The following is a 12,999-nucleotide window of genomic DNA, read 5'->3' as shown; positions in this document are numbered from 1 at the left end:
GGTAAATCGATCCTTATACTAATATGTTACATTAATTATATCAATTATAAAATTATATCAATTATAAAATTATATTGATCAAAATTGATTATATTAGCTAGTTTTTATTTAAATTTTAAACTGTATCAATTGTCATGGCTGGTTTCTATTTAAAAATATTTTTTACAAAAATGATTTAATTTTTATCAAATTATTGTTATGGAGAATCAAATACAAAATTACTACATATATCTCTATTTCTAAAATATGATCTATTACCAAGTTAACATTTTGTTTTGACAAATTGTGTTAATAAAATTATTTATCATATTCTTTATTAAATTTTGAACATTAATATTGATATAATATATGTATATTTTATTTCACTAATATGTTATTTAATTAGCGAACTATCGAAGAACTACTGTACTACCATACGAGTAACCTGATCGATTTGATGAGCGATCTAATATTAAATAATGTATATAACTCCTATTTTTCATTTTAAATTTAGAGGTAATATTTATACATTATGGTTATAAAGTTTTATATATAGTGAGTAAGGGTGGATGCATTCATATGCTAGGGTGTGCACATGTACACCTTCAAAAAAATTCTCATTATATAGTTAATATAGGTCAATAATAAAATTAGTAAGTCACTTAAACCTTAAAAAATTATTAAAATTTTATAATACTACCTAATCACTCAAATCAATAGTCCATGTCTGCTCCTTTTTAGTCATGGAAACTACATCTATGTATACATTTATGTATCAAAGACATAACTTTTAAATATTTTTACTAGGTTTTATGTCTTAAACATATATACTTTAAAAACCATTCAATGTGTTGAGTATAATATTTATAGATCCTTTGGTATTAGGAAATTAAAAAAGGATACAAACTAGTAATTATGGGATAAGACTTTTTTTTATCAAATATTTAACATAAAATACTATCTGATCAAAAACTCTTAAAATTATTCTTAACTCAAATTGCAAATTCTTGTACAATATCAGGCTGTGCTACATAGGTGAAGAGGATTTGCCTTTTTGTTCTGTAAATTTGTTGTACATGCAATTGTCACGAATAGTGTCTCATTATTTGTTTCAGACCAATAATATATTGTCACATGAATAATTTTTTTTTTTTAAAAACAACAAATTATATTTTGATTGACTTAGGATAAAGAATAAAATAGCATTTGAAACAAGTGATTCTTGTCCTGAATCTTTAGTATATATTGTTGTTGTATAAAAGTGTGTTACTGAAGGTGATATTTGTTATGATAGATTAAAAAATAAAGATTGAAAACTATTTAGTCAAATATTTATTAAATTGATATTTTTAACCAATTAAAAAAAATAGCTCCAGAAAAAGATTTGTATAGCAACAAATGTTCTCCCATTCTACCTAGTTTTCATAAAATAAATTCGAGAAATTATGCTAGAAGAAAAAGGTATGTTTCCTTTCTAGAAGAGTTTCCCCCTTTTTGTTTCCAATAGAAGAATTCAAGATGAACATGTCAAAGAAGTTTGAAGAAAATTTAAGTATTTTGCATAAGTCAATCTGTGTTTTTTTTTATTCTTCCACCATCTAGACCAAAATATAAAGCTGGTATTTTTTAATATTTATATTTAATATGGTTACATATAGAAAACATATGTTTATCAATTAAGACCCAGCAAGGTTTTTCTGTACACATGTTGAACTTTTATGATTTTATTTACGTAAATATTAGCAAGTGTAGTTAAGAACACTATTTAAGAAAAATAAATAAGAAATATTATTTTCAAATATTTGTTTTCATAGTCCAAAAAAGTGTTGGGGTGATTTATCAATCTTATTTTATTTACAATTTCTTCAGGACTCTCCTAATTTCAATAGTCAAAGTCAATTAGCTAGACAAATAGAATCACTTAGGCAACTCTATTTCCTATTGCAATTTATTTATGGTGACATGATGTGTATTTATCTATTAACATTAATTATTCGAATAAAATTCAATGTAATTTATCTATTAACTATACTAACGCGTCGACAGATATGAATTGTTTGTCAATTCGTATTCTTATTTTTCTGATATTAAGTATATAGATAAAGTTTTTATAAATTTCTCAATTTGCATCTATAAATTTCTCAAGAGTTTCCATAGAGAAGTACATCATTTTCCTTCAAAGTTTTCACTTAACGCAAAATTTTCTTCCATTCTGCTAAGTGGAATTTCAGTCAGTTACTGACATAGCTTAATTCTAGAGTAGGAAAATGTATCAAATTCAATTAAATTACATTTTTTATGTTTTATGCAACATGTATATTATAAAATTATTTGCAACATGTATATTACAAAATTATTTGCAACATGTATATTACAAAATTATTAGCAAATTGTATATTACAAAGACAAACATAAAAACATTGAATATAGTAAAAGGCAAAATTTGAATATATAAATTATATATGTTCACTTACATATTTGCTCCTTAATCATGTTTTGACGTTATATATTAGTATAAACTAGCAAGTTACCCGTGCATTTGCACGGGATGATATTACATGTGCATTTATGATTAAGAATATGTATGTTGCTCGTGCATTCGCATGGTTAAAAACATATATGTTACCAGTGCATTCATATTGTTAAAAATTATTAATTATATATAAAATCATACGGTCAGACCATACGGTTTAACTGTTTAAATTTAATACATGACCTCTTCTAGTTTAACGTCTTGCTCGACTTTCCAAACATTGTTTTTTACAAATACATAACATGATATAGTTAGTAGTATCCTATTAATCAAAATAAATCCCAATAAATTTATAATTTCATTATTAGGTGACTCTAAAATAAGATTAGTATAAAAATAAATATTATTATTTGACTCTAAAATAACTACAAACAGTATGTTATGATTCATATTATTATTATTTTAATATTGTTATAGTAACATTATATTTTAATATTGCATAGGTAATCATATTCCTTTTATTTTTAAATAAATCACATACATTATAGAGTTAATTTGTTGTATCATCATCTTATCATATTTGATCGTTTAACTTAATTGATTAATTGTGTAAAATGTCATTTTTGTAATTGATCCTATATTTATTTATGACATTAAAAATATAATTATTTATTTATCAATATAATTATAATTGTGCATTAAGTTTCTAATGTTAAATAATTGTGTAATATGCTCAATTAATCATGCACGTTATGCAATTCAATAAATCAGAATAAATTATAGATTAATGAATCCAAATATAAACACATTATCGGAAATGATGTAAAACATTAATGAGTATATACTACTCAATTAATATTTCATAAATTCATTAATTATAATACTGTAAATTTATATTTCATTTTTGTAATTGATCCATAAATTCAAACAACAAATTGAATATAATTTGAATTAAATATTAATATTCCGAAAATTTATTAATTACGATTCGGCAAATATATATCAATAATAAACATTGCTTAAAATTAGAGTATGATAAATAATTTAATCAAAATATAAATCAAACAAATTAATTATCACAATCAAATCAAATTGCTTTAATATTTTGATTGTCACATCCTATTAAAGATTAAATAAAAATCAATCCAAAAATGCAATGAAAAATCAAATCAAACTAATTTGAGAACAATTATTTAATTTTTAGATAACGGAATAAAATATATTCAAAGACAATCATGCCTAATAATTTTGGCTTCTAAAATGTAACTAACAATTGATTAATTGTATACAATATCATTTATGTAACTGACTGAAAAATGTTGAACTTTTATGCTTCTTTATGACATTATTATTTAATTATTTCTTTATCAGTATAATTATAAATATGCATTAAATTTCCAATGTTAAATTAATCATGTAATATGCTCAATTAATCATGCTTGTCATGGAATTCAATGAATCATGACAAATTACATATAAATATAAATTGATCCATAAATTCAAATATTGTACTTGACCCTAAATTCAAACAAACTAGAATATAAATGGAATTGAATATAAACATATTTCGCAAATTTATTATTTACAATTATGCATTATATCCATAATGAGCATTGATTAAAATTAGCGAATCATAAATAATTTTATCAAAATATAAATCAAATCAATTAATTATCATAATCAATCGAAATTTCTTTAATATTTTCATTATTACATTCTATTAAAGAGAAATTCAATCAGAAAACACAATAAAAAATAAAATAACAAAAATAATTGTGAAGGACAATTATTTAGTTTTTAGATAATAGAGTAGAATACATTCAACGACAATCATGTCTACTAATTTCAGTTTCTAAAGTGTAACTACCAATTAATATTACTCAATTAATACATTTAAAGACATTAATGAGTAATTATTACTCAATTAGCATTCCACAAATTTATTAGCAATAATTATGCAAATTTATATCATATTTTTGTAACTCATTCATAAATTCAAACAAAACAGAATATAAATAGAATTAAATATTAGTATTCCATAAATTTATTACTTATATAGTAGAATATAAATGAAATTAAATTGTCTTTGGTGATTATGACTGATATGATTATCATATTTACTAAGATTAATTAGATAAAATATACATATTCAATAATTAAACATGTCAAATTATTTATGATGAGAATAAAAAAATTTAAAGATTATTCTTACTAATATAAAGTTGACACATTCAGATAGTGAAAAAAAATAACTTCGAATGAAAAAGAACAAACACATAATAAAATTAAAGAACTATTATTCTACACTCATATAATGAATATAACCTCTAATTGTTGTATTATAGGATGTGAGGTTTCTTTTCTGCGAATGTTGAAATAAAGAATATGGTCAATTCGTATTTCCTACTTTAGAAAAATAACCACACAGGAAAAAATATTTTAACAAATATCATGTGAGAAAAAATAATCAAATTTATTTGTTGTGCAAATGAGAATAAAATTGAAGATTTCAGTAAAATAAGGACACATAGACATAACACTAACCCGTAGATATGCTTTAAGGGATAGTCAAACTGTAAATGAAAAGATAAGATGATAAAAGTGAGATAAGATGAGAAGATAAATAAATTCATAACAGCAAACAAACAAATACAATATTCTAACTTGTAACTAAATGTGTGTGTATATATATAAATGGGGATCGAGTACAAAATATAGTTATTAAGGGTTTAGTCATTGTTAGGGATGAAATCTTTGTAAATCAGACACTAGATTATTGGAAGAACAAATCTACAAAATAATGAAATCAATCGTACCATCAAAGAAAAAATAACAATACACATACATAATAAACAAATAAGAACATATCTAAAAGTAAACAAATGTATGAAAAAATCAATAAAAATGCACTTTAAACAACATATTGACAAAAGAAGAACAAATCTACAATGATGAAGATTGAGTAGCGGGATACAGAAGCCATCATATTAGGTTAATGAATGAAAAAATCAATAAAAATGCACTTTAAACAACATATTGACAAAAGAAGAACAAATCTACAATGATGAAGATTTAGTAGCGGGATATAGAAGTCATCATATTAAGTTTAAACGAAATGAAGATTGACAGATGAAACATTGGATTGTAGACATGTGAGAGAAAATGAGATAAATATGAAATGAAAGGGGGAGAAGAATATGAATATATGAAATGATAATGGTGGAGAAGTAATTCACATGTGAAAAGGGATTCAATTCCCTTTATTGTGAGATGTAATTTCTTCATAGAATAAAAAACATATGGGCCATTAATCATTAGAATTAAATTGTACAATGAACAAAAAGAGAAGATTGACATGTTTTGGAGGGAAAGTTTTGATTGAGAGATTGACACATGTCATGAGGGACCTTCAGTTTTGATGAGAGATTGACACATGTTATGAGAACTTGAGAGATTGACACATGTCATATAAAGAAAAATTATATCAAAAGAACTTGAGAGATTGTTATATCGGTAATAGATACATAGATATTTATATAGTCTATAAAGAAAAATTAGAATGTAATAGCCTTTAGTAGTACATTAAAACTAATCTATTTTGGAGTGTATAAATGTTTCTTCTGCTAAATATTACTCAAAGAAAATGAATAATTAATCTTTTAGCCTTTATGAGGATCAGCAAAGCGAAGTTTTACATATAAATAATTTATTGGTTGTGTACTAGCACATTTCATGCTGTTCTACAGGTAAATGAATTCGTGAAGTGTTTATGCTAAAATATGATTCAGTGATAGCTTTAAAACCTCATACAAAAATAAATGTTTAAAATTAAAACACAATCATATTTTTTAATAAAAAATCATTTTTCATGTACGTTTCAAGTTTCATCCAACCTGTGTTATGCTCATGTAGGTCCAAATTTGTATGTTACGCTTGGAATCATGGAATCAGCCAGCTTCAACAATCACCCATTCATTCCTATGTATCTTTATATATTTCATGCATTCTAATGACAAATATTCATATTTCTCCCGAATTTAATATTTATGTATTATTAGTATAAATCTTTTTATATAGTCAGTTTATTAATCACATTCTACATATATTACTTTCATTTATAAGTCAATATAATTAAATATGAATAATGTATCGAACTATAAGTTTTCAGATAAAAGTAGTAGTTCATGTTTGATGTATAGGATACAGAATATGGGGGTTTTGGTTGTGCACAAAGTGGTTCACATGCATCAGAGTTGGCACCTCATCAGTTGCATGTGGTTACATGGTAGGGTATTCCATCTATTACCAAATATGTATGGTATTTTAGTCACTATGATCTGGCTTCAGAAAGAATTTGGGTTGGTTATGTGTCATATATTCAAAATCATTACTTCTTGTTCGACCTTCCTGTCCGGCTCATCCGACTTATCCACGAAAGAACACTCTCGATGATTGTATATCAAAGTTTGAACAAAACAGAAGGTCCAAACAAACTATGATAAGGAAAAAAATTAGTATCAATTGTATATAAAAAAAAATAATTATATATTATTTTTCCATTAAATTTTGATCAAAAAGATCTCACACAAATAATCTTTTCAGGATATTAAATCGAAAGTCTTTTTATCAACTTCTCAATAAACCTTAAACCATCTCTTACTTTAAAACCCTCATTAATCATGGGTCCTATGCCTTTGTGGGCATAAAAATTTTATTCTTTTCCTGCTAATAAATTTTGTTCTATTGAGTGATTTGAGTAGAAAAGTGGAATACAATGATAAAGTTAACTAAGATGCTTGGTTTTGATTGGGGGAAATAATCATTTTAATTTCCTACTCCTTACATTATTGCATGCATAGCTGTATTTTTTTTGGTTTCCCACAGGTATCCTCACACTGGAGGTAATCTTGTCTGAGTCGGGAACATCCACAGGTACGTGGGGCTAACTCTCCCAACGGACATTTTTTCCATCCACAAGACTCGCATGCATAGCTGTATGTTACATTGTTTATTGGACTATTATTTGTCTTTTATGGATTTGTGGGGCTATAGTTTCTGCTATTTTCATTCAATCAAAATTCTATGTTGGTGCTTCTGATCTATATATGATAAAAATGTGCACATTAAATTGCTCATATGTGAAGTGTGAATATCTCCAAAGTAAAGTTTTGCACTTAAAAGCAAAGTACTAGAATTCATTGTTAAGATTTGTTTTCTTGTGTTTGTCATTTATGAATCTAGATGTGGGGATTAATGTCCCACATGTGGACAATTTTGCTCATATTTGAGGGTTCCTTTAAGGATTATTAATTTCATCTTGGACTTGTGTTTTGGATCTATCTACAATTTGAATGTGTTAAGTAACATTATGCTTTCCTATGAAATTATTGAGCAACATGTGAAATCTAAATAGAACCAATATCTTTGAAATTATTTAGGAGCATGTGAAATCTAAATAGAAGCAATATCAATACAATACATCTTATGGTTTCTTTCTCTGATTCTTCTAATAGCTGGGTAAGTGCATGAAGTCTCATTTTTGCCAAGAGCAAGTTATATGCACCCAATTTTTTGTCACATTTTTGGATTATTGTCCCAAATTGTATCAAAAATTATGTCTCGGATCAATGATATATTGAAGTAAAAGTAGAAATAATGAATGCTTAATTTTTTGAATTGGCATGACATATTTTCATTTGTACGAAACATGATTTGAAACACAGTTTGAGACATCAAATCTCTGTCTCACATTTTTGTCAGCTTTATGAGCAAAGCTAAACTTGGTGTAGCATAAGTATGTGAAAGTGGAGACCTGAGCATTATTCACTCTGTTGGCAAATTGATGAGATTTTGGTTCAAAATAAAATCACAATAATGCACAATTTATATTTAATGATTAGGTTCTAGGGTTATAAATATTTATAGATAATCATTGGACCATAAGTCATTTATTTGTGTTACTTTTATTTAAGAATCAATAATGGTTAAATATGAATAATAAATAATAACTAACATTTGAAAAGTTTTACATTGTCGATATTTTTTTTTCTCTGTTTGGAAATGTCAAAGATATTGCAACCATAACTAATCTCAAAATGGTAGTTTTGTATGTGTATCAAAATGGGCTAAACTAACCTATAATGTTATCTCATACCAAAGCCCAATTTCATATCCATTTATTATCCATGTTTAATAATAGTAGGCTCAATAATAATATTAATCACTATTTAGGCTAAAATAATGTTAACTATTTTAAGGATTCATTGACATCCAATGTCAAACCTAACCCTAACACCAAAAATACTTAATAGATCATATTATAGAGCATAAATTAATTTTTGATAGCTTATTTTAGAGCTTTATTTTTTTCATGTATTGTCCAATAGTAGTGTTTGTGGATCAGTTTTGTGTCATTTTCAGCGAAAAAAAGTACATTAAAACATCTTACCTAATCTGATCCATAAATTATAGGTGGTTTCGAATCGATCTAGTTAAAGTTCTTTACATTAAAAATTATTATATTTTCCCTCATAATACATATCTAAAAAATATTTGGCAGTGCAAGTACACTTCAAAACCTTATAAACATGTCTAATACAACTCAAGTGTCATGTTTACAAAAAAAAATTAATTAATCTAATTCAGAACTTCAAATAACAAGTGCAGTATACTTTCTAAACATATTTAATTCAACACTAATATAATTAAGATATACTAGTAACAAAATAAAGAAATCAACAAACAAAATTAAAGACAACAACCCAATAAAACTAAAAAACGTAGCATTGCAAAAATAAACACAATAGCATTAGCATAGTAGTAGCACAACAACACCACAATGTTCAAAGGCCAAAATACGAAGTTTTGTGCATATTAATATAAATTTGGTTTGGTATCATTCTTGTTCCTAATATTAGAATAAAAACTAATTAAGTAGACCGATTTTTAAAAAATAAAGTCCAATATTATCCTACCATTTTTTGTTTTTTATTTTTGAGAGTTTCAGTTTCTTTTATCGATTTTAAATTTTTTGGACCGGTTTATATCTTTCATATTCTAATTTTAAGTATATGAATTAATTGAGTAGAGGAGAATGAGATTGAATCCATAAATATTGAGGGGAAAGAGAAAGATAATGATTCTCATAACTTAAATATGATTTTGGAACAATACATTTATGGATTTAATATGTATGCACTGATAATGTAAGAATTTTTTACATTATCAATAAATCATTCGTCATTGATTTGTTAATCTTCATTGACTCTCAAATAAAAGTAATACAAATTAATGGTGGATGATATATTAGACAAATGTAAAAACTTTACACTGCATAGATTTTAAACTCTACATCTATTTATTAACAAATTTAATGGGACTAACTACTCCCTCCCTTTCTACTTATCTATCTCATTTGGAGACATTTTCTGTTCTTATTTATTTTTTTTATTTAGATGATTTTGGGTAGTTTTATGCAAATTAAGCAAAGTGATTTATATTGATACTAACATTAAATTTGTGAACGTGAGATGTACTTTTATGCAAATGATATTATATTTCCAATTAATTAATTAAAATACTCTTTTCTCTAATGATATTGAAGAAATTTTGAGACTGCCTAATGTCTATTCCATCAATTAGCTACTAATACAAGATTCCAAAGTAGAAATATATTTTAGTAACAAAATCAATTAATTAATATTTATGAACTAATAATATAAAGGTTTATACAAGTCACTATATAATTCAATATTCATTTCTATTTCTTTTATTTTAAAATCAATGATAATTGAAAATAAATGGTGGATCCTACATTAATAGTGTACAAAACTCTTACATAGTCAGTGACAAAATACATATATATTTTTTCTCTTTATTGAAACTTTTAAGACTCTTATTACTTTATTCATTCTATTTTTTATGTTTTAATTTTTCTATATTATTCCAAATATTTTGATGTTTTCAAAATACAATGCACATTTATAATTTTATTATCCAATTATACATTTATTTATTACTCATCTTTTCACCATATTTTCTTAGTTTTTGTAATCTAGTTTTCAATGTGACTGTTATAATCAAATTGTATCAAATTTTTATATCGGTTAATAATTTTTTAAACTATGTGCATAACCTTACACATCAAAAGATGTGGAATACGGAGTATATATTTTTTAATTACTCTCTTCACTAATAAGCAAAACATCAAAATCAATTAACGAGTGTCTCTTTTGTCGAGGCAATCACACATCTTCATAATAGAATTTATTTCTTTATATCTCAACATAATAAATTTTCTTCATCTTTCTTATGGTATTGTTGAAATAATTCGACGATGGGTAAATAATATATGATTTTGGGATAAAAATTGTCATTACTTGAATCTATTGCAACCTTAATTAAATAATATAGCACTTGTATGTTATTAATTTATTATAATTTTAACTTTTTTGGAAAATATTTGCAACTACATAATGCATGTTATGACTTTTTACACGTCTTTGTGATAGTTAATAACTAAGTCCAACAATTGAAAGTGTTAAATATATGGTTGGCATAAAATTCATTGGAAAAATGCAAGTATCAAATATATAGGCACCCAACCCTAAGAAATTATTGGCTTAACTACTTTAGTGATTAAAATTTAGAATTTAATTAATTGCAAAAGTAATTTTCATGATGTGTGAGTTTAGAGTGAATAATTTTGAAAATAAAAATGATAAGAATAAACATGTTTTGAGGAAATAAAAATATGTAAATAATTTTTTTTAATGAAAATAGATAGGAAACATTTCTTCAAACTAAATAAACCCTTATATTTCAAATATTTTATTCTATAAAATTATTGATATTTTATCTAGCTATATAAGAGTTATAATAGCGTGAACTAAAATGTTAAGTTGAATTTTAGTAATCAAAATAATAATACACAATATCATAATATTCTTAGGAATGAGAATGGTGATTAACTTTTACAATTCATATAATTACTACCAAAATACTCAAAAAGCTCTACAAAATGATGGGTTATGTTCCTCGTACTATATAATCTAGTTTTAGGTTCAGATTCTAACATATGATACCCAAAAAATTAAAGGTCAATATATTTAATATTTTTAATTAAATAAATTAAAACTTATAAATTTATCTCAACTCTCACATTTCAATACTATAGCGTTTAATATTGGACATGATCTTATTTTAAAAATGATAGGAGAGTAAGTTTTCTTCTTAAACAAATGATGGCATTAGTTTCATAAATCTTTTTCTTTCCTCTTATTTGTTCAGCCCCACAATATCTTAAGAAGTTTTCAAATATAAATGGAATTGAATACCACCTGGGCTAACAAAATAATCCTGACAAATTGGCCCTAATATTGAAGCATTTTAATAAATAAATCTCTTAAATTTTTGGGTGCAAAGAAGAGATAGCATATGCAAGAAAAAATGCATGTTGTTCCAAATGATGCTCACGACAATGAAAACATATCATGTTTATTAAAAAAAAAAATATTTTTACTTTTTGTTTTTAATTTAATATCACTGATATAAGATATAGTTTGAGACATACTTTGGAAGAAGATCGTTGATAATTTCTTTTGTAAATTATAAAAAAACAATTTTCAAGTCTTTGGCTAGTGTCCCCGTTCATGGGGGCTTCTCACATGCTTCTTTGCTCTCATATTTGTTGTCGTTTTCATGCATGATTTGGTTTATTTTTATTTACTAATATTTGTTCCTTTTGCAAGTTATAAATATTATTCTATTCAATTTTGCTTCATGACATTAAGTAGGTAAAAGTTCAACTTAAACTCACATTCGTTTGGTCAATTTAAAAAGTGGTTCAATTTGTGCGTCTCTATTGGCTTTATTTTGGTTGCTTAGGTATTTTTTTAATTCTTGTTTTATGCTGCTTATCTCTTGGTATTTAGATTTTAGAATAAACTAACACTAAATTAATCACTTTAGATTTTGTATAACTATTATCATATACTATATTGTTGAGAAGGAGAAGGGAATAAGAAAATGGTGAACTATATTGTTGAGATTTGAATCAATACCTTTAAATCTATATCTCATAATTCAGTTAAATAATATCTTTTTGTAAGTAAAATTGAGGGTGTTACCTAAAGTTTTATCGGAGAGACTAATGTGTTAAGGGAAACAAAGTTAAGGGGTTAAAATGAGTACTAAAAAAATTTGGTTAATTAAGAGACCAAAATTAGTGTTATTTTATCTTTCTAACTCAACATGTACATTGTAAAAGAAAATTGTTTTGGTTATTGTTTTATAAGTGGTTGAAATTTAATAAATAACTTGAGCGATAAAAAAGGTGGTAATTAAGTTGGAGTGAGAATGTTCTTTTAAAGAAGTGACCTGCTATTTTGACTAATGTATATACTCAAAAATCAATTTGTGGTACATGTGGTTTGTCAACTTTATTTTCAAGAAATGGCAAGATTGATGAAGAAGCTTTTACTACAAATAATAATATAATTAATAAGTCATGCTTTCTCCTACCTCAAACTTTTATATATATATATATA

The sequence above is a fragment of the Lupinus angustifolius genome, chromosome LG07 (assembly GCF_001865875.1).
Source record: "Lupinus angustifolius cultivar Tanjil chromosome LG07, LupAngTanjil_v1.0, whole genome shotgun sequence".
In the NCBI taxonomy this organism is placed as follows: Eukaryota; Viridiplantae; Streptophyta; class Magnoliopsida; order Fabales; family Fabaceae; genus Lupinus; species Lupinus angustifolius.
The sequence above is the reverse complement of the archived record's forward strand: the minus strand, read 5'-3'. Positions refer to the sequence as shown.